The sequence below is a fragment of the Balearica regulorum genome, chromosome 4, assembly GCF_011004875.1.
Source record: "Balearica regulorum gibbericeps isolate bBalReg1 chromosome 4, bBalReg1.pri, whole genome shotgun sequence".
Taxonomy (NCBI): domain Eukaryota; kingdom Metazoa; phylum Chordata; class Aves; order Gruiformes; family Gruidae; genus Balearica; species Balearica regulorum.
Window position 1 is genome coordinate 70,283,438 of NC_046187.1, and position 22,082 is coordinate 70,305,519.

General features: G+C 41.0%; 1 protein-coding gene across 2 annotated transcripts in view; it reads right to left on the minus strand.

The window, feature by feature from the left end:
* AFAP1 (actin filament associated protein 1) overlaps positions 1-22,082 on the minus strand; it is a 119,491-nt gene that overhangs the window by 95,975 nt on the left and 1,434 nt on the right. The window contains exon 2 of one of the 2 annotated variants that reach the window (XM_075752571.1): positions 5,274-5,467. The exons of the other annotated variant lie outside the window; for it this stretch is intronic. The gene's annotated coding sequence lies outside the window, so the exon portion shown is untranslated. The remainder of the gene's footprint in view (positions 1-5,273; positions 5,468-22,082) is intronic. 2 annotated transcript variants of the gene reach the window in all.

The window sequence follows — 22,082 nt, forward strand, 5'->3', positions numbered from 1 at the left end:
GACTCACTCAGCTATTACCTTCTCTGCTCACGTCGACCTGCTTGCCTATACCACGACCAGCACCAAGCTCCGTTCAGAGGACTTAAAGTGTGTTTGGGAAGTGAACTAGACAACTTCACACCTGGGCAAGTGTAGGAATGAAGTCTGCAGAAGAAGCAGCAGCTAATTCATGTCCATCAGTCCCTTCTGGAGCCTGAGCAGTCCCAGAGCTGCAGCTTAATGGGAGGTAAGGCAAGGCTTAATATGACTGTCTGGCACAGTTGGGTTTTTGTCTAAACTAAAGGCTGGAATTACAAAGACAGATACAAAGCAAGTTAAATTCTTATTACAGCTTGCAATGTTCATGTAATGTGCAACTGGGTTTTCTGAATTTCAGGAAGTATCTTTTAAAGAGTTCAAGGTTGGGCAGCGCCGGGGGAGTGATGAGGCTGTTTTGACCTCATTTGTAAGGAAAAACATTTCCATGCTTTTAGTGTCAGTTTTCAAAAAAGCAGAGGGTTGTTTTTTTCCTTTGGGTCATTTTTTTTAACTTTCAAACAAAGCCTAAAGTGATCCATGGCTTTGGAAGGGAGGTGTTTTTAACAAACAGCCCAAGATCCTCTTTAAAAATAAAACCTGCAATCTATCTCATCTGACCCATCACTTACGGGTGGGTTGGGTTTTTTTTTTGCCTGAACACTGATTTTTTTTTTTTTTATTATTATTATTTGTTAGTTTCTTTTTTTCTTTGACTGTACTGTAGAACAAATATTTACTCTCAAACCTCAACATAAAGCAAATATATTCTTTGAATTGTTTTGCTGATTGTGTTCCTTCCACAACATATTCTGGTTTTTAATGCTCACCACCCCTATCAAGCTGGTTTTAGGCAGCAGCACAAGGAACTTCAGGATTTCACTTAATATTCAGTATTCCTCTCCCTAAGGAGTGGTGGTGTCATATTTAAGCTTTTATTTTAGATTTCCCGTTGTCATGTGTCTCTGCATGTTTTTTAAGACACAACTGATGCAGAATCTATTTCTGAGGGGTTTAGAGTAGGAAAAATGTGCTTTTAGCAAAAGCAAAGAGGATGACAACAGGACAAGATGCAAGAGCTAAAGAACCAAAAGGGGAGAAGACTAGCAAGCAGGGTGTGATTGCCACTCCAAATCATCATTGCCAGCCCAAAAATGTTTATAAAAAGTGTAATCCTAATCTTAGTCATTATCTCTGTTTTTTGTTTTTGTAGCTAAGTGATTATATTTAACACAGCTTGAAGCCAGTTATGTTTATACAAGTGTGTGGGTCTAACACGGAGAACCGAAGTCTGCCAAAAGTAATTGAACTGTAAAAGTCACTGAAAGTTTTCATGCTTCACCAGAGGGGCAAAACCACATATATCAGTGCTGTAGTCTAACAAGATAGCAGAACAAGAAAGTTGGACATTTGCTTGTCATGTTTTCTTAGAAATGGTACTTCAAAGAAAATCTTTTTTGTACTAAAACCATTTCTAAAGCACCAGCAATCAGAGGAAGCAGGATGAGACAACAGCCAAAGAGGGGAGGAAGGACATACCACACCACCAGAATGAGATGTCCCCCTCAGCCAGAGCCTCTCCCATGTTCATTCCTTTAAATGCCCAGTTGGATATTTTTCTCCTAAAAAGTTAGGCTTTAATAATCACAGACTTCTACATGACTTTGAGCGGACCGTCTTTTGCAAGTCGTATCCCTCAGAGGCTGCATCTCGTAAGGAAGAGTGGTGGGCTGACTCAGTACAATGATGTAGGATCAGGGAGTGAGAAGTGCTAGCCACTAAAAACTGAAAGAAGGGGGCAGTAAGCCTGACAGCAGCTTCATCAGATGGTTTTCTCCAATTTCTCCCCATTTCAGAGGGAAACGGGAGGGAGAGAAAGAGAAGGTATTGCTGCCAAGAAGAGGTGACAAAGCAACTAACCCTGCAGCTGTTATCAAATGCAAAAAGTCTGTGTCAATTTTGATAAAAATTGCAGAATTCAACACAATAAAAGAAGAAAACAAAAAATAACAGAATAATTCCAAATATAAAGTTATATGGAAAAGCTTTTGGTGAATATGAAACTGTGATCCGAGAAGACAGAACTAAGGATATGAAAGTGAAGCAATGGTATTCAGCAGTTAAAGCTTCCTCCAAGATGCCAAAGTCATTTTGCATTAGTTACTGTATGACCATCATACTCTATTTAAGATGGAGAAACAGGAAGTGTCAGGTCATCGTCTGAAGAGAGCAGCCAGGAAATTCAAGCTACTCTCATGAAAAATATTCTTTACTATGTTTAAGTTTACTTTGTTTAGACATCATTAAACATTAGCCTGAGGAAAGCCATTACTAAAGAAACAGAAGAAAAATGGATCTTTTGGGTGGGAGAGGGTTAGAAAAATATGAGAATGCACACACCATAAATAGGTCATCTTCAATCGAGGAACATGTCTGAAGGAAACAGCAAGGGAGTGATGTTGTTCATCATTTTCATCCAAGGTGAGATCAGCTATACCCATCTCATTCCAAGTCAGTCCAACCTTTCACCTCTGGGCATGATCAAGTCCAACCTTCAACCGTTATTAACAGTGTTTCTAATATGTACTATCAATGCCCTTTGCTGACGTTCAAGCCCATTTTTTCTGGTTCTGTCCACAGAAGACATGGGAAACATATTTCCTTTCTCTTTGTAGCAGCCTTAACATATTTGAAGACTATATTATCATGTCTCTCCCCAGTTTTCTCTCTGCTGAACAACTGAAACCTCAACCCCAGTCTTTCGCAGGCTGCATTTTTCAGCGCTCTGATTACTCCTGTTGCTTTCTTCTGAACTCTCTCCCATGGCACACATTATCGCTCATGTACAGCACCCCACATGACACACTGCTCCAGCTGAGGCTTTCCCAAGGTTATTTGGTCCCGGGGGATTATTTCACATCTCTTCCAGACAACACTCCCAATAAAATGTTTCCTTGTTTTTCTGGTAACGGCATGACTTCAGACTTGGCCAAGATGTGGCGGTCACATCTACACACCTCGCAGAGCACACAGCTGTTTTATTCTTGCTATAGGTAATGCAACACTTTCTTTTACCTTAAACTGTTTCTATTAATTAAAAACATGGAGAGGAGGGGCAGGGATGACATTATATAATGACAGTGGCCTTCAGCCTCTGCATGAGGAACATTAAAAAAAAAAGTCTTCAGGGTTTCATCACCAAATTCATCATACTGAAGATGAAAAACAAGTGGGGAAAACTCACCATGACTGCCTAGAATAATAAATCTTTTTATCATCTGGGCATGAGACAAGACAACAGAAGAGCTGTAAACATCCCAGCTGGTAACTGTCTGAAGAAACTGCTTTGCTCCAGGTTGAGAGAGCCCCTTCCACATGCCAAGATTTTATAGAAGACCTGCTAACTCCTCCTCCATGTTATAAAAGTCAGCTTTATGAGAAACCGAATGATGAAAGGAAGAAGGATTGCAAACGGATGAAACAAATGAGGTGCTCAGGAGTCCAGGAACAGCCTTCAGCCTGGACTTGCTGTTTTTCTGCCTAAGCAATGTTTTAGTAACAGTGTCAGCGCTGGGGGAAAGAACATGACATTACCTATCACCTCCTGATATTACTGCACATCATTTTAATCAGAGAAACAGCCTGTGTCTGTCTGAAGTATTAACAGTGACAATATATACACAGCCCTGCTGACCCTACCCTTTCATGGTAAAAAAGTCATTATGAGGAAACATTGCTTTGCTAATATGACACATTAGTAGGTTGCAAAAAAGCAGACGCATGACAAAGGCTAATTACAGAGTGGCGGTTATAGGCTCCTTTCGGTCTGTCCTGAATTGTTACAAAAGTTCAGGCAGGAGGAAAAAAGAGGCAGAATATTTACAGGATGAGACTCTTTAAAGGCCCTCCAAAATCAGCTCATCCCAAAAGAATGACACGCATCTCTTAGGGCTTGGACATACCTTGGCACAGTGGCCAAGGATATTGCTCTCCCTCCTCCCCACACATGGAAGCTGCACCGGTACTATTTCAGCTGGTGAGCTACTGTGGCTGAGAGAGTCACGTTAATGCAAAAGATCCCCAATTCTGGTTAGTATTTAAATGCCACAGCAGTTCAGCAGCTGAATCCCAAGTAGTTCGGCCATGCACGGGTAGTATTACCTTCAGTCGGGCATGAAGGGTACGCCAGAGCTCTTTACCAAGTAGGGTTTGAAAGGTTTACTAGTCAAGAAGCCTGTGCAGAGCTTCAAGTAACTGATCTTCTTCTAAGACTCTCCTCTTCTTTCTTGTTAGTTTATGACATGACATAATTTTCACAGGAAATAAGTGTTTCTCATTAATGATTTAGATCTAATCATGCAGAGTGCTGTTTAAGTAGGAAAAAATCAAGCTGTTAAGCATCTGTCTGATGCTTGTCAAGGAGTAGCAGTTATTTAGACATTAGCTGTAATGTATCATCCAAGTAATACTCAGAAAAATTAGAAAAAGGTAATTTTGACATTGCTAAGGGTTTAAATTCAAAATGTATTAATCTACTTCTTTTTACATTAGCATCAGACAAATAATACACTCTGTGAGAAGATGACATGTACAATTGAAGAGAAATAAAAAACTCCTGCTGATGCTCTCTCCACTTTCCTCCTACCCTTCCAAGATCCTCACAGGGTGCTTTCAGCTTAACTATTTCCTAATTAGAGAACTTGGAATCCTTAGGCCAGCCTGGATGTTCTCCTTAAAATGAGTTACCAATGCTCGGAGAAAACAGTAACTGGAGAGTCACTTTCTGGGATACCTTGATGACATTCAACGCAGTTTGTACAAGTGAAAAACACATGTACAAGTGTGCAAATATATTCGTATGTCAAATTACATGGTTATTTCTGCTTTTTTTCCTCCCTGCCTTTCCTGCAAGCTGTGCTGTTACAAAAACTTTAAGTTAACCCATGTTTGGGTGGCTGCTGAGGGGCTGATCTCATCTCTGATCCTTCATTTTCAGGCCTTCCTTTGGGCCATCATTAGCATTTCTGGGCCAACATTAGCTTCTGGGCCACGCGGTGAGGCAGAGGAGCGCGCAGAGCCAGCTCACTGCGTGCCTGCAGGAGCTTCTGCTGATGCCCAGGCAGGGCAAGAGCAAGGAAGGATGAGCCGGATCCTACATTTACAGTTGGAGCCTACATTTACATTTAAAGCTATTGTGGAACATCAGTCTCTGGTGTAAATGTGTATCTATGCACACATGCAAGGATACATGTACATACGTGACTTTGCTCACGTTGCTGTGGGTGGAAGCACGACAGCTATCGGGAGGCGAGTGGTGGGAGAAAACATCTCGGTCCCCTGGGTCAGGCACTCAGGGTATGGCAGCAAAGCTGCAGCTCACCCGGAGCTCCTCAGAGAAGAGCCCCTGTTCCTGTGGGGTTTCATGTGTTTATGTGTAGGACTCAGTAGCTATCTGGAAGCAAGAATATGGATGTTTTTATTATGCAGTATACTCAGCTTCTTGGAGCACACATGACTCGGACAAAGCAAACACTTGAAGGTAGAAAATGGTATTTATTAAACACATATGCAAAATACTTGTCTGTACTATATGTGAAACACACTCAGGCACTCTAAACTGCTGAAATTACCGGAGGCAATGTCACCAATAGCCTGAATGTTATAATTATTTTCAAATGAAAGCAATAGCTGCAAGTAGGCTCACATTTAGCTTTCTCCTCCCTGGGGCAGCGCATTCCTAGCAGGGGTGTTATCCTGCATCTCTGTGGAAAGCATTAGCTGCTCTGATAACAATGCAGCTCTGTGCTTTTAGAGACTACAAAGCAACCATGCAAAGAGTAGTAAAGTTCATTCTAAATATTCCTGTGAGAATTAAACAGCCCAGTAGTGTTTTGTGTTTTACATTAAGGACATTGTTTATTTTCCCTTCTGAAATTTGTCTTAAGGTCAACAAATAAAACATCAGAATAAGACATCAGTAGAGACTTTTTTTTTTTTTCAAAAATAATAAACCAGTGGGGACCACACCTACCCTTTACTTTTTATCCTTTTTACTTTGTGCTTCTACCTGATAATTAAACAGAAGAGACTGAAACTGGATAAGCAAATGTTATAATGGAGGAATGCACACAGTTATTCACGTCTTTTGTTTCAAGGAGACTTATTTTTTGATGTATTTTAACTCTCAGGATATTGTTCTCCAGATGAAATCAAGTCAAATGTAGTTCCTTCAACATTCTTTTTTCTAGAAGTATGCTTCAAACATATTACTCAACCCTTAAAAAGCAGTAATAATAATAAACACATACATATTCTTACACCATTAAGATGAATTTAATAAAACTATTTATTGGGGAAAAAAGCTGACACGTATTTGATTTGCACTGACATGTTACAACCAACAGAAGTCAGCATTTTTAAAGTACCTCCTGGCAAGGTTTTGGAATCCACAAGCAGCACAGAAAATTAATGCAGTAAACAAAATAAAATAAAATAATAAAAAAAAAAGAACCAAACAAAAAGAAACTATACCCTTTAAGGATGGAGTATGGAAAGGTGGAAAGCTTTGGTGCTTCCAGTATATAAGATGGAAATGTATCTGAAATGACAGGAAGAAATCTCTCCTGAAGGCAGTCAGAATTCCACTGCAACAGGTTATGTACAATATTGTATTTCTAGTTGCTCATCTATGGATGTCTGTTTACACAGTATAGATGTGTGCAGAAGCATTAATGCAAGAGACTACACACACATACATTCATATATAAGACCAGCTGTTCTTAACACAGTTTAAGTAACTCTGCCTTTCCTATCCCACAGCTCAAGCTAAAACAACTCATCAGCTGGAAGCACTAACTTACTTCACTTAAGTGTTTCTCCAGCAAAATCCCACCGTTCCATCACAGACACATGAAAAGTGAGAAAGCTTGCCTAAATTAAGAGGAAAAGAATCAGGTCCACTGCAAAGCCCCAGGGGATATATGTTACTAAGGAACCTCAGTGCCAGGGATGAGACAGCGCAGTCCAAGGGCAGACACAAGATTTGAGAGTCATTTCACAGCATGGCTTCTCTCACCCATCCTTCAGTGACCCAAGAGGAGCCCCTGGAGTATATATGTACATACATGTACATATTCCATAGGACGTTGATAGTGGAATAGCAACAGAAGGGGGAGGCATGATGGGCACCAGCCAGGCATCTAATAAGAAGCCTTGGCCAATTCTCCCCAAACATTTTTTGTGGTCAGCAAATGAGGCTGCGTGAAGAAAAAAAAAATTAAATGCATCCACCCTTTTGAAACAGAGTCTGTGCTCTCTTGATATAGGCTTGTTGCACAGTATATGGTTTTATTCCAGAATTACACTTGCAATATACTTTACTGGATTACTAGGTCAGACCTTACTACTCCTCAGGGGAGAAGACTAGTATCAAATCAGTTTTTAAGTCAAGAAATCCTATTTATTAATATCCTTAGCAGGTGAAGAGGTATAAGCACCTGTATACTATATGGCTGCAGGTACAAACCAGTTTCTTCCAAATCAAGGTCAATAGTGAAAGGGAGGCATCTCCAGAAGGTTGTTCCTTGCACTTAAATTCTTAATCCCTGCCCAGTCCTTTAAATTTTGTTGCATCTAAAATCTTTATCCATAAGAGATATCAGCAGTTCTCTGGAAAGTAAGGTAAGAAGGGTTGTGTGAATATTTACTACAGATGTCTTCTGCCAACATCTGTAGCAACTCGTGGTGTTTTGCTGGGATCTGGATACAGTTTTAGGGAAAGCATTGAAACATCTACCAAGGTTTGATGCCCTCATTTAGCTCCTATCTTGCTTCTGTGGTTAATACAGAATGTTAACATAAACTCCAGCTGCTCAGCGTATCATAAGCCCTTGTAAAGAACATGTAAGTGCACGCTTGCCTAAACTAAACAGCAACCATGTGGTGGTCTACACTTGAGTGAATGTGATGTGTTTATGAATAGGGCTTTCTAATAAATGCTCTACCTCTCCAGCTCTTAATAATATTTAACCTACATCTTTCTTTCAACAAAAATTATTTAGGTAAAACAATACAGCAATAATCATCACGTTTCAAACAATAACGAATCCTTCTGGGAGGTCACCTACAATAGGTAATTTAGGCAAGATGTAGCCAGATAGCAATTATTCAGCCTGAAGCAGTAATGAAGAACTACATTCTTTATAAAACCAGCTTAAAGTATTTTTAAGTCTTTGAACTATTTTTAAGACTTAAACAGCAACAAAAAGTCAGACAACGGTTGATACCAGTAAACACACGTCAACAGGAAAAGAAATACAGATCATGGGTTATGTACACTGTCTGCCTGATGGGTGAGGTTAACCCCAGGACGAAGCAGTTTCACAAGGCGCTCTGCATCTTCTGTGTCTGCAGTTTTATTTGACCTTCTGGTGCGTTAATAGGCATATTTAACTCTCTGAATTTTCCCATTGGCTTCGATGCAAACACACACATGTGTAAAGAACTTTGCTTGATTGGGTCTCATGGGCAAACCCCTATTTTTATAGGTGTTCACTTCCTACTGGAGTCATTTGAGTACTGATGCATGTTTACAGTTTCCAGCCATCTCTACGTAAATCTCCTCACTAAATTCTGTGGAAATGATTGCTCTACTAAACTACCTGAGAATGATACATATATATATAATGTATTTAATATGTAATATAATGTAGCATATAATAAAAAACAAAACACATAAAAGTTTGGTTAAAAAACAGCCTTTAAGGAGATCAGCTTGCAATACATACTTTCTATATGGATTTCTGCTACAGAATGCCATATTTCTCAATTATCTATATCTATACTTCCTGTCTAAATCTGAAGTATACTTATAAAAAAATCACGTTTTGGCAATAAATTCAAGCCACTGGTTCTCCCTGGCCTTCCTTTCAAAATCCCAAATCTCTGACATTAGTCAGATGTAGGATTCATGTTTAAATGGATTAGTAAATTATTGGCTAAACCCAGATGCTTTCTCTTCCCAAAAATTATGGCCTCTAACATGCACCTTTTCTAAGCACACAAGCAACAAAATTTTCCCTAATTCCAGCTGTAGTTTCGCATGTACCTCCAAGTGATGACTCCCAAGGCACTACACAACCAGCTCCTTTCTCACTTTTTCTGTCTTCAGAACATGTTTTCCTGTGATTTGACGGCACTATTTTTTTTCTTTTTTAAACAGTGGTAATAAAACTAATTATTTTTGGTGTCTATTTATGATTAAGAACCACAGTCACCCAAATGCAAGACATCTTAATTAGTGAGGCACTCAGCACAGCAGTCTAAATAAAAATCTCAGAGCTGAATGAACCAACATTTGCTATACAATTGACCTTGTATGAGACCAATATGGCAAATTTCTCATAAAAGAGAGAACTAATATTATACAGAAATTCTCAGAAATACACAGCTAACAATTTTATATCATAAAACTAATTTTCCAAGAATCTCTCTCGGTCATCATTCCTGCATTTCCAGGCTCTGTTCAAAGATGTTTTCACTGAGTCCCTTGAGCTTTCAAAGCACTGAAGTAGCCACACAAACATGTTGTGGCAGACTTTTTTGTAAGAACTGAGTAAACCTAAAGTAGGAGTCCAAATAATGCACCTATCTATGCAAATCCAAAGAATGATCATCTTGTTTTAAACCTCCTGAAAAAATTCTTTTACTTCAGAAAATTTACTCATTTCGTACAGGTGGAAGTAGGGAAGCAGACCACGTGAGCTTTGGAGGTGACATTCCTCTGAGTAAATGCAAATACTTACAATGTAGACATCTGTATCTGAGCTAGTTGCCCTAGGTTCTATGCACAGTCAATGGAGAAATTTAGGCTTCCTAAAATAGACATCTAGAACAGATCAGGTTAATTACATCCTAGAGAAGCAGATTTCTATCCCCTGATTGTAAAGGACGTCTACAGGGAATGAGCTCAGCTATAGACCTGCTCTCTTTGTGGCTTGAGTCTGGCAGGAGGTATCCCACTCTAAGTGCCTATCAGCTTTCACATGCATTTACTTTGAAAATATGACACATGTTTACTGAACCGACAATGAAAAAGAGCCTTCTCATTACAGTAAAGCTATTTAAATACAATAAAAAGTTGTTTAAATCCAGATATGTGTTATTTTCACATGCATATTTAATAGTGCTATTATTACTTATCGTTTTTATGCCATCTCTGATCTGTGCTCAACCAGTTTTACTGAAAATATAAGAGAAATACCTAGACTTAACATTTTCAGAAGTACACATTAACTGGCACCATAGGGAGCCACAGCGGAGCTCACACCGAGTCTGCTCGGTCTCTGACTCACTCAGCATGCAGGAGGCTGCTGTCACAAGCACCAGGGATGGGCAGGACTTGTGAGCACATGATGACACTTAGCTTCATAGTCCCATTTTTTCAATACAGATGGGCCAAGTGAGTGCGTCTCTTAGCGCCTTGCAAGTACCAGTAGTTGAGTCCTAATTTAGAAGTGAACAGATTAAAAGTTTCTCCTCAGTTAGAAAGCACACTTCCAAATGCTAATCTTCAAGATCAGTAAATATAACATTACTTCATAAAAATGCATTCTCATTTCACTCTAACTTCAGCTTCCATGCCATCCTCCTGTCACAGCTTCATCGCGGGTTCTCCCAGCCTCAAAACTCTGGTGTGAAAAACATAACAGATTTGAATCATAGAATCATAGATTCACTGAATAATGCAGTTATATATGCCATCACTACTTTTCCGTATTCCATTACTACTTTTCTACACCTGATGCAGATAAGCACTGATGCATTTATTTCACAAATCTTGTTACTATTTGAAATCATTCTCCTCTTTGATCAATGACCAAGTTGGTTGCCCTCTGCTTCACTTTGCCTTTGGTTGCACATGTTGGGTTGCATTCTGTCCTTGAAGGACAGTGATTGAAAATAAACTGAAATGAAAGCCCCTATATAATTACTACCCATGGTCTTTTGATAAGAAATCAGACCCAAACAAATTCCCATTGGCAAGACTCTGAAAATCACCATGCTGGAGCACCTCGGTCTCATTTCTTACAAGGGAGGACTTTCTCACCATTTGTCTTCTAAAGCAATTTGTCAAGATACTGACTCCATGATAATTTCCTCTCACGTGAAAGTTCACAACAGATGCAGGTACTCGATGAAATACAGAGTAAGGTAAGGGGGAAAAAAAAAAAAAAAAGGATGGCAGACAATTAGATAGAGGATAGGGTGCCATTCAGTCATGAATGTATGCCGAGCCCAAACACCCTCCAGCATGGGGCAAGCTTTTGCTTAAGAACAAGCATAAACATAAATAATAATTAATATGATTACTATGGGGTAGGATATTTACAAATGTAGTGGTTTCACTGTGGAGACAAACCTGTTTAATGTTTTCCAAGTCCACCAGAAATATTGTCATCTTTGGACAGTGCAGTTAGATTGAGCTTACCCTGCACTGTCAAGTGCCCTGTATGAGTAGATGCCGATCAATGATCGTTTGGAAATGTGTTTGGAAAAGCAGCTATCACTCACAAGCAATACACCATTTTAAATTTTCCCTTCAGAAGTTAATATTTGAATCTGAGAACTAATAGCAATATCTGACCTAACAAGTATCTTAGCAAAAATCCTGCAATAATGATAGAGCAAAAGAGTGGTGACACATTATTTATTACTCACCTAACAGAATACACAGTTCCTCCCTTGAAAGATTCTGAAAATGGGAGTACATATGAAGAAGGTAGGAAAAAAATCTCTGGGAAGACAAAGAATCTAGGGCCATACAAACCTATCCAAATCAATCCCTTCGCAAGTCTTAATACACATTTTACAGTCATTTAGCTAGTTTAATAATGCCATTTCTTAGCCCTCACACTTGGAACAGATGGGATGCAGCGCTCTGATCCTTAAATTAAAGAACATGCAACTTTATGCTGACAAAGCTTTTAATCATCCAGGACACACAGTCTACCACCGTCAGGATTTTAATTCAGTGACATAATTCCATGGTGCCATCAGGTAAAGAAAGGAAAAAACTGGTATCCTCAAAAGCCCAGATTCTAGTAATTTTCACTACTAGTCGCAAGCCAGCAGACAAGCTGAATGTAAAACAAGATAACGGCAGCAGACAATGAAAATTCTCACTGAAAGGACTCTCTGCTGGTGTTCAGTATTTCCCAGCAGTCCTATTATTACGGTCCCAAGTCCCTGATCTTTCTCTTATTAGTCAATGACAAAAATTCACTTGCCTACAGGCAGAGGAAAAGTCATTGTAGGCATAGATGGTATTTCTTAAGCACAGGAAGAAAGAGTCATCACTCTGAATGTATCTCCAAATTAAAAATTGAATAAAATTATTAAATGCTCTATTTGGTTTACTACAGCATAAATAATCACTTAAAATTCCATAGGAAAATGTACTTTACATGAGAAATCAGCAACCACTGAACAATTTCTTTTTCCAGGTGGCTTTTATCATTCTGTTCTTAACAGTTTGAAATGGTATCTTCCCCCTCTGCTTTGGACACCTTCCACTGGTGAATGCGGAGTATCTGTTTCCTCCTTACAAAAACCTCATTGGGAAGAAATTCTCACTTTAAGAAACAATGACAGAAGGAATTTAACATTTTCCTAGATAGGCTTACCTCAGAAAATGTCCAATAATTACAATTTTGGAGAATTATGCCATTAATAATGATTTCTCTAATCCAAGGAAAAAACCCTGTGTCTGCTTTCATGTAGTTACACCTTGACAGACTCTACCAGCACACAGGTACGGTTGCCCAATATTATTTTGTGCCTTTCTGAACTATGCAAAAACGCTTTTTATTATTGACTGTAGCCAAACCACCCTGTGAAGCGCTAAGGTACACACAGAGCCGTGCTTCATTCCACCCCTCCCAGAGCTCACAAAAGCCTTCAAGAATTATACACATACTTTTAGTTGCTTCATTGCACTGGGTGCAGCTGAACTGAATAGGGGAAGGATTATTTTGGCAGACTACTGCAATGAAGTGAACTGATCCGGGATGGTCGTGACCCCCTATAGCTGACCCTAGCGAACGCAAAGAAAAGTGCGCGTATGTGTGGAGAGTCCCAGCACGTCTCACGTCACTGAGATAACTTGCACGGCCCTTCTCCGCTGGCTCACTGGGAGAAGAGCGCAGTCTGTCATTGTAATAGCAAACAGTATGGCACTACGTGACGCTGCTCACGCAAGGAGTACAGGGCTGTAAAACAGCAGGTGAGGTGTTTGTTCCATAGACTGTGCGGCAGAAGGGGAAGGTGGGCAAACCCCTGTAAACTGCAGATCAAAAGTGGTGTGACAAATGGTCTTATGGATATAACACCTAGCATTATTCCAAAAATTGTTTCACAGGTAAAGTAGATATAAATGCTTGTTTATGCCAGAGTTTAGGAGAGTTCCTAAACTCGTTTGAGTTGCAGGAGTTAAGATGAAAGCTTATAAAACGAGGGTGACTATAGAAAGAAAAGGGAAAAGATGCTATAGGATTCTTACATGCTTCTCTCCCTTCTACGTACTTCACTGAATGGAAGTTGGATTATGGTTTTGTACTGAAATCTTGGAAGTGTTGAGGCACTAGCAGGGCTGATGAGACAGATGACCGGTGTACCAAAATCCTTACAACTTACACATTTGTTTCAAGCATTCAGGGAGACGAAGTCAGTTCTCTCCTTCCCTCTGCACCCTAAGCATCCACCATTTCCAGTTCCTACTGGAAGCCATTAATTTTTCATGAGTTATTAACATGTGAAGAGGTGCTCTAGGGTACCAAGTGCCCTGTAAGTCACTGATGACAACTTACTAGAAGGGCACACACTTCTTTGGCTCATACATATATATATAGAGAGAGAGCTCAAGCAAGGGAACATTCCTGCTATGTTGTCTCTGGGCATCTTTGGTCCTGGCTCAGCCAGGTGACTGGACCATCCAGGTGATGCCTCTTGGCCAAGAACAGCTCTGCAGTCACACCTAGGAAAGCTGTGCACCTTCATTTCATGTATCTTTCAGATATTTACATTTAGATCTAGCTCTGTGTTGTCTGGATCCTGACTCACAGAGGAAAGCACTTATACCTCAGTAGGAAGCAGCCCTTGCCTACAGTGATGTACGGGGAAAGGGCTGGACTCTTTCATAACTACTGCTTCCAAGTCACCTCCCTGAAGGGAAAGAACTTAACTAGAGTAAATGCAAAGACTGAGACTACTTAAAGCACACTCAAACCAAGCTAAGGTTTGATCCCTATTTGGCAGAGTATTTTTTCTTTATTTGGTTGTTTTTCTTTAAAGCTGGCAGAATGACAACCCCAGAACAGCTGGTTTTTTGCAAGGGCTGGTATGCCAGAAAACCTAGCCCAAATGACCCCGAGTCTCAAAGACTGATTTCACCCTTTGCTCTCATAAAGTACAATAAACTTCAGGGCAATCTGAGTTCACACTTAGATCTTGGAGGCTGTAGATGTACTGACCATAAACCAGAATTGAATCCCCAAGTGCAAGCACAGCAGAGCCAGTCCCATAATGCTTAAAAAGATATTACTGTGGCAGGGAAAAAGAAGTTGAAGGAGTTGAAAAGGGTTGAAGAAGTCTAAAAATCCCCAAACATCATACCTCTTCAAGACAGCTTTTGCTTTCCTTGTAATTTAATCAATACTTCAGTTGTTTCTTTAGGGGAGACAGTCGCATGGACCTTCTGCACATACCTGTAATTGCCCTGATGTTGTACAGAGAGCTACTGTTTACAGGGAAGCCTTCAGTATAGCGTATTTTTAACACTCAAATTACTTTTTAAAAGTTACATAGCTGGACCATAAGCAAGAGAAGGAAAAATGAGAGATCTGGAGAAGATGAGGTCAGAGGGGTGACAGCTCTCAGCAAGATTTTCCACATATGCAAAATATAGGCTCGGCATTTTGTAAACAATAATAAAGAAGATCCAAAGGGATGTGAGGGAAATTGCAGCGTGGAGATGCTGTGAGGCTCAGTCATTGCAGACAGACAGACGGGAACAGCAGTCACCAAGAGCCTAATTGGGACTTGAGTCAGGTTAAAATTAACTGTTGCGTCTTTTTGGCTTCTTGGATACGGTTTGATCCAGATCAGCTCCAGGATCAGGCTCAGGACGTGGCTGTCACAAGGTGTCTTGGTGGCCCCAAGCCGCAGCAGTGGAGGTCGGTGGGAAGGCTCCTTTTGGGGTCAGAAAGGTTGATGTGAGGTGGGCACACTTACACCCCCTGAGCTGACTCCTGCCCGTGGGGGCTCCCGTTCAGCAGAGCAGCGTAAGCACGCGCACAACCCAAAGCACTAATCTCACCGGCACCAAATAAGACGATTCATTTATTTAAAGCTGAGCGCTTGCATAAACACTTCTTTGAGCTCCCGGGAAAGAAGTGCAGGACAGACCAAGAAGCTGCAAAAGTGAACCAAGGACAGCAGAAAGTCCCAGAGAAGATGAAAAGTTCAAAAGCCAGTGGGACAGACAAACTTTCCCAGAGAGGGAACAACTCTTCCTTTCCCCAGAGGACACTTGTTTTGTTTATCTGAGGTTTTTGGTATGTGCTTTCAGCTGTCTGCATGTTTGGGGGCTTGTTTTCGTTAATTTCTGAAGTGAGAGACTTTTAGGTTTTTTTGGTGGGTTTTCTTTTTTTAAGGTCTCTAACTGTTTTGTTGTGGTTTTTTTTTCTTCTAAATGAGACCTTACTTGTTAAATATCCCTTTTTTCAGCAGAACTAACTAACCTTGGAAATAGAATTGGTTTTGTAAGCAGGTGGGATCCTACCCATCTGCACTCAGCATTATTCATGCTGGCCCTCGTCCAGAATTTTCCCCAAGACTCTTCAGGGTGGATTTCATTCCTGTTAAGCTCAAAACAAAATGCCGTGGCCTGACCTAGTCTCTATCTCCTTTCAGCTCTCCTGGTTATTCCTGCACGACCCACCATCCACCCATCATCCCCTGTCCAAGGAGACTAGCAGCTTTTCATGGTCCAAATGGCAAACACATGGTGCAGATAGAGGGATCAGGCGAGGAGAAGAGCTCTGTATACTCACAGAAGCTCCTCAGCCTGAACATCTTTTTCCCTCTCCTCCAAGAAGTGAATCTTTTCATTTTCCAAAGGGTATTTTTTGATAACATTGTGCGTTAACACAGTTGAAAATCAGTTAGCTCCTAACATTTTCAGGTATTTTTCCCCTGTCTCTATCTCCTACAGCCAGTGACAATATCCAGTAAGTATTTCACTCTATTCCCTAGCACAGATTTGGCTTACAAGAATAAATCCCACTCTCCACACAGGGCAATTTCTTTTGGTTTGATCTACGCTAAGCTCCAGTGGCAGAACAGCATCAAAGAGCGGCCCCTCTGCAGCTCAGCTCCCGGCCACCGCCGCCCCGGTGACACTCAGCAGCCCTACTTCTCCTTATCTAACGGCTTTGCCTTTTACATTATCTAGCTTATTTTCAACTCCTGCCATTTTATCGTTTCCTCATTGCGGCCCACCCTGCTTGCAGGGCTGAAACGGTATCTTTTCGTTTGGTCTACGCCAGCAGCAGGCAGCCAGGGGGTTTGCTGCGTGCTCAGCAAGCAGGAGCCCCCCAACAACAACACAGGACTCGTCTCCCAAGGCCGGTTCCTACTGGCAGCTTCCCCTCTCCTCCTCATCCTCCTGCTGGAATGGGACCACTCATGACTTTGGCCTCTTAAAACCCCTCCGCCGAGCGACCGTTGGTGCCTGGCTGCTGGAGCTCACGGTCCAGTGTTTCAGCCTCTCCCAGCCCCATCCTCTGCTTGGGCAGAGATGCCAGGCTGGGACCCAGGAGCTGAAGCTGGCTCAACAGTGAGGACAAGCAGCGCGTTGGCTGACAGCACTGTCTGAAACCACCCAAGGATGTCTGTCTGTCAAACCCTTCCCCTCGGCTGCCAAAATCCTCAGGGAGAGCCCCGGTGTTTGAAGACGGATGATGCACAGCATCGTTCTGGACAGGCTCCTTTCTGCTCAGGTTTGCTGGTCTCCAGGGCAGGGGCTGAGAGCTGCGGCCGCTGCCCTGCCTGGTGCCAGTTCAGCAGCTGGGGCCATAAAATCTGTCAAACTGACATGGCACACACAGAGGAAAGCCCTGAAGTCATTCTTTCCATAGCCAGCTAGCCAATTCATGTGATTTTCTTTTTCCTGACAGAGTAGGTAACTATTTTGCTAAACATATTTCATGTTTTATGAGCATTTTCCTCACACCTGCTATTGCACCTTTCTTATAGCATTTCAAGCTTCCTTGTCCAAATCTGGTACCAAGGTAGCTTCTGCCAAGAATTAGCTGCTTAAAACCCACAAAAAATATAGATCATACCCTGCTCCTGGCCATTAGCATCACTAGTCAGAAGCTCAGGGTCTTAACCTTTTACTTGATAGTATAACAGGAAATATAGATATTTATTTATTTAACAATTAGCCATTTTCCTCTGAAAACCTGTGTGACAAAGGCAGCTCTAATACATATCACCGATACATATACACACTATCTATCTATATACATCTACATATATATCTGTATGTATCACATACGCACACAAACATATGCCCGTGAAGGAAGTTAGAACTACACACTAGCAATTCCGTCTGTCCCCGTTGCTTTTTGCTCTCCCGTCCACCTGTTAGCTAGGACTTTGCTGCAAGGAAGCCAAGCATCAAGTGACAACCTGTTACTGTACTGAGACCTGAAAAGCAAGGCAAGAATGTTGTACTTGTTGCAGCAGGTAAGAAAAGGAAAACAAAGGAATTTAAAAAAGGCAGTGAACTTGGTGTAACCGTGGGGAAAAAAAAAAATCTAAAAACACAAAATGTTTTAAATTTCAGTACAACTCCAAAACCAGACCAAGGTCAGTAGGGAAAACCAACCAACCAAACACAAAACAAACAAACAAAACGCTTGCAGGGTGTTAATAATGTTTTGCACACTTAAAAGTGGGCTGTTGCAGCTGATCAGCTGACATTGACCACTATACTATAAACTTGCCTCCGAAAGAGCCCTAGAATAGCCTGTGAAGGCACATACATTCCCACAGAAAGACAGCAAACTGCTTAACCTGAGAAAGCTACATTATTTCATGTAAGAATCAGAGCAGTCTAAAAGTACTTCTTTATTCGCTAACATTTATGTGTGCAGAAAACACCTAAAATAACCTAACTGCATGAACTCCTTAGTAAAAATAACGCTCGGGATTAGGAAGAGACTGGAGAGTATTGACAGCAAAAGGCTGGAGCTGCAACGGCTCGGGAACGATTTCCCAATGCCATTGAGACATAGTGGAAGTCTCTTCCACTGCTTTACAATCATCATATTTTATTAATCAGCCCAACAGCACACGGTAAAAATTTAAATCTGCCTACAAAGCTGGCGCAGATGGGAAAACCTCAGTCCTGGTTGTTTTATTTTAAACAAAACCTACAGTAGCTCCCATTGTTTGTTTGTTTTCCCCCCCAGACTAGACAGCATGTGGCTGGTGAGCCACACTGATAGATGCGATAAAGCTCCTGCCAGATCTGATTGATGACTGCTCTAGGAAATGCTGTGAAGGTCACACTGTAATTTTCTGTTTGCAGCTGCTCCTGGTAAGAAACGGTACAGCAAAATAAATTCCGGATCAGCTAATTGCTAATAGCAGGGAAATTCCCTCCTTACCTTGCCTTCTCTTCCAGTTTTGAACAGGAATGCCGTAAGCACGTGTAACCGATGAGAGACCACAGAAGTTTCAAAGAGATACTTAAACATACTTTAATGGACAAAAAAAATCCACCCACAGCGACTGGCCAAACATTGAGACTTCATAGATTTGAAGACAGTGCATAGTAGTGTAGCATGAAAGTGGCATAATAAAGAGCTTTTACTATTTGCTTCTCTGCAAAACTGAGATAACCCACTACTACACATTCTCTGTGAAGGAGCGCTGTCTCTGATAATGTAACTACATGAATTAAGCTCCTTTCCCAAAGTTCGTCACTTTAGATGAACCAAGCAAGCGTGCTCATTAAAAGTGGCTATGAGCTCTGGATAAATTCAGTGAGCCAGAACATCAGTCAGTCAAGTAGGAGACCAAAAGCTTGTTTTCCATAAATGTTTAGATGTGATTAGGACAGTGATAAGAGACTTTGGGGAATTCACAAACATGATATAATGACAGTCCCCTAATGAATAATATATATTTAGTGTAACTCATAGCAATTACCTCACATACACAAAGTGCTGTATTTCTTGGGGGTAAAATGCTGTTATCTTTGAGACATCAGCTACATTACTGATTAAATTTGAAACCACTTGTGTACTCTTTTCTGGCACTTATTAATGGATGGAAATATTTTTATTCAGCATTTTGTACTCATAAAGATTTTGGCACAATAAGGACATTACCAACATCTGTACTAGAGAAAGACAGCCTTTAGCACTCAGCTCAAAAATACATGATGACAGAGAGATGCTGGCAGCAGAAATCCCCCAGATAGTCAAAATATCCCACCACTATGTCGCCATGAAAGGAATAATGCACTGATTATTTTTTTAAAATGTTTATTTCTTTTTCAGATTAGGAAAAAGATTTAAAGAAGACAGTCCTATGCAGTTCTGCTTGTTTTACTGCCAAACATACACCACCAACTTTTAAGATACCACTACATGTAAGGAGCAGTATCTGTACAAAACTCTGAGAGAGGTGATCACCATCAGCTCATTTGGACATTGCTATGTGTTAAGGGTGCTCAGTGACTACGCGCCGAATGTCATGACTGACTTTCTGTCAAGGTGGTGTAGAGATAACAGATGGCAGACAACTCTATTTTTCTGCCATTCAGGATTTAATTTCTTACCACATCTCTGGAAAATAGGGCTTGTGTCCCAAAAGGTTCATTTGTTACCTGCTATGAGATATCTCCTCTTTCCACAAACCCCAATTTTGTTCCTGCAATACTATTCATTAGCACTACTAGCATCAGCATGTGTTTCATGACCCAAACAGTGAAGAGTTAACTTTTAATCAGATAGTAGCAGCCATTTAGCTATACATAGTATTTTACAGTACTGCTGCATATACAATACAAATACAAGACCTTAATGTATACGTAGATGGGTGAGTGCAGTCCAAACACCTGCACACCTTACACAGGGTCACCCCCATGTGATTGCAGCTACATGTTTTCCTACCTGCTCACAGTGTTGACAGACTATTCTCGGTATTGCTTTACACAGACACTCCCCAAAAAGACATCTGGTATGATGTTAAAAAACTTATATTTGCTCTAAGGCCAGCTTAGGATGCTTCACAGCAGAAAAGCTAATTCCTCCTAAATTTCAATACATAACCTTGAGAGACATAGAAAAGGAAGGAGTACATTCAAGAGTTGTTTTTTTCAGTCCTGGTTCAGAGTTCACAATAAGTCTGTGCTGTGGTTGACTTCCATTTTTCTATTATTTTGTTGGGTTTGGGTGTAAGAGTTGAACTGGGAGCCTAAGAACATTTTATGTTATTTATATCCATTAATATCTACTGGATATGTATATATACTGGAATAATATCTACCGGGTATGTAACACACTCACCTGCCCAGCCCAGACAGAGAGTTCCTGTGCCAGATGAAACACTGTATTTGTCAATAAACTGATGAATCAGAGGAAATTCAGGGTCATACCAGTAGCTGGGTGTCATTCACATGTAAAACAAGTTGAATTGCGTAACTGGAGGTGATGCATGAATTTTTTGAAAAGTTGACACAGTAGGCTTTAGTGTGATTAAAACCGTAATAATATAGAGTGAACTAAACTATGAGAGTTTGGAAGTGCAAGTCCTTGCATCCCACCCTCCCACTTCAGCAAGAGATCTCTTGCAAATGAATATAAAACCATCCATTCCTCCTCCTCGCCCCCTCCTTGCAAAACAAAGAGCACAGCTTTGAACAATGCAATTAACCAGACGGGCTCCTGGATACCATACTCCCATTGACGGACGTATCAGATACGAAACTTTTGAAAATGGCCGGAAATTAAATCAGTCGACTCCAGATTGCATAAACCAGCCTTGAACCGCTGGCTCTTTGTCCTGGGGCAATGTCTCAAGGAAGTCTGCAGTGAGCAGCACGGCAAGAGAGCTTCAGGAGATGAAAATGAAAAACCTCTCCGCTAAGGTTGTAAGATTTTAAAATATTGTAAATGGCTGACCTGTGTCTTTGCATTTTACCCCTCCTTTTTGCCACTGCTTCAAGAAACACTGCAACTTTAACCCCACAGATCTTCCAAATTCCTTGATCTAAAAATCTACCTTAGACCCAGGAACACTTTGAATTTTGCTGACATATTTCCTGGGCAATATATTGCCATATATTACCAAAGCCAGTGAGTATCTGCTCATTGTTCCGTGCACAGGCTTGTCACCGTGACCAGTGGGTAGCCAGACACAAAGAAAACAGTAGATGCTTCTTTTCAGAATCCATTTCAAATTCTTCTTAAACCCATTGGGTGCCCTATAGCCGCAGAAAGACAGGACTGCTCTCCCTTCAGCTCTAATGCAGGATTGGCTCCTGTTCCACCCAGTTCCAAAAGGAAAAAGGAATTGTTCAAAAGGAGAAAGTAATTGTGCAGCTCTTCCTATGGAAACCACCAGGAGGCATAAGGGATGACTGAAGGGCACCAAGTGCCCATATAGGAGAGCGCTGATGGATGGATCCATCTGGCTGCCAAGCTGTTCCCTTGTCCCCCTGCACCGACCCTTCCCAGAGAAGCAGAGAAAAAGAACTTCATAATACTGCTATTTTCAGAAAAGGAAAAAGTGGTCCTGTAACACTTGGAGCAAGCAGCGACAGAGCACCTGCGAGGGCGAGATACTACAGATACGGAAAATACCTCCGAGAGCCGAACCAAGCCATGCTGTGACATTTTTTTCCCTATGGAACAAAACAAAGAACTGCACAAAGAACAGCAGAATCCGTCGGCTTAGAAAGCCCGGGACTGCAGCACAATAATTAATTAGAT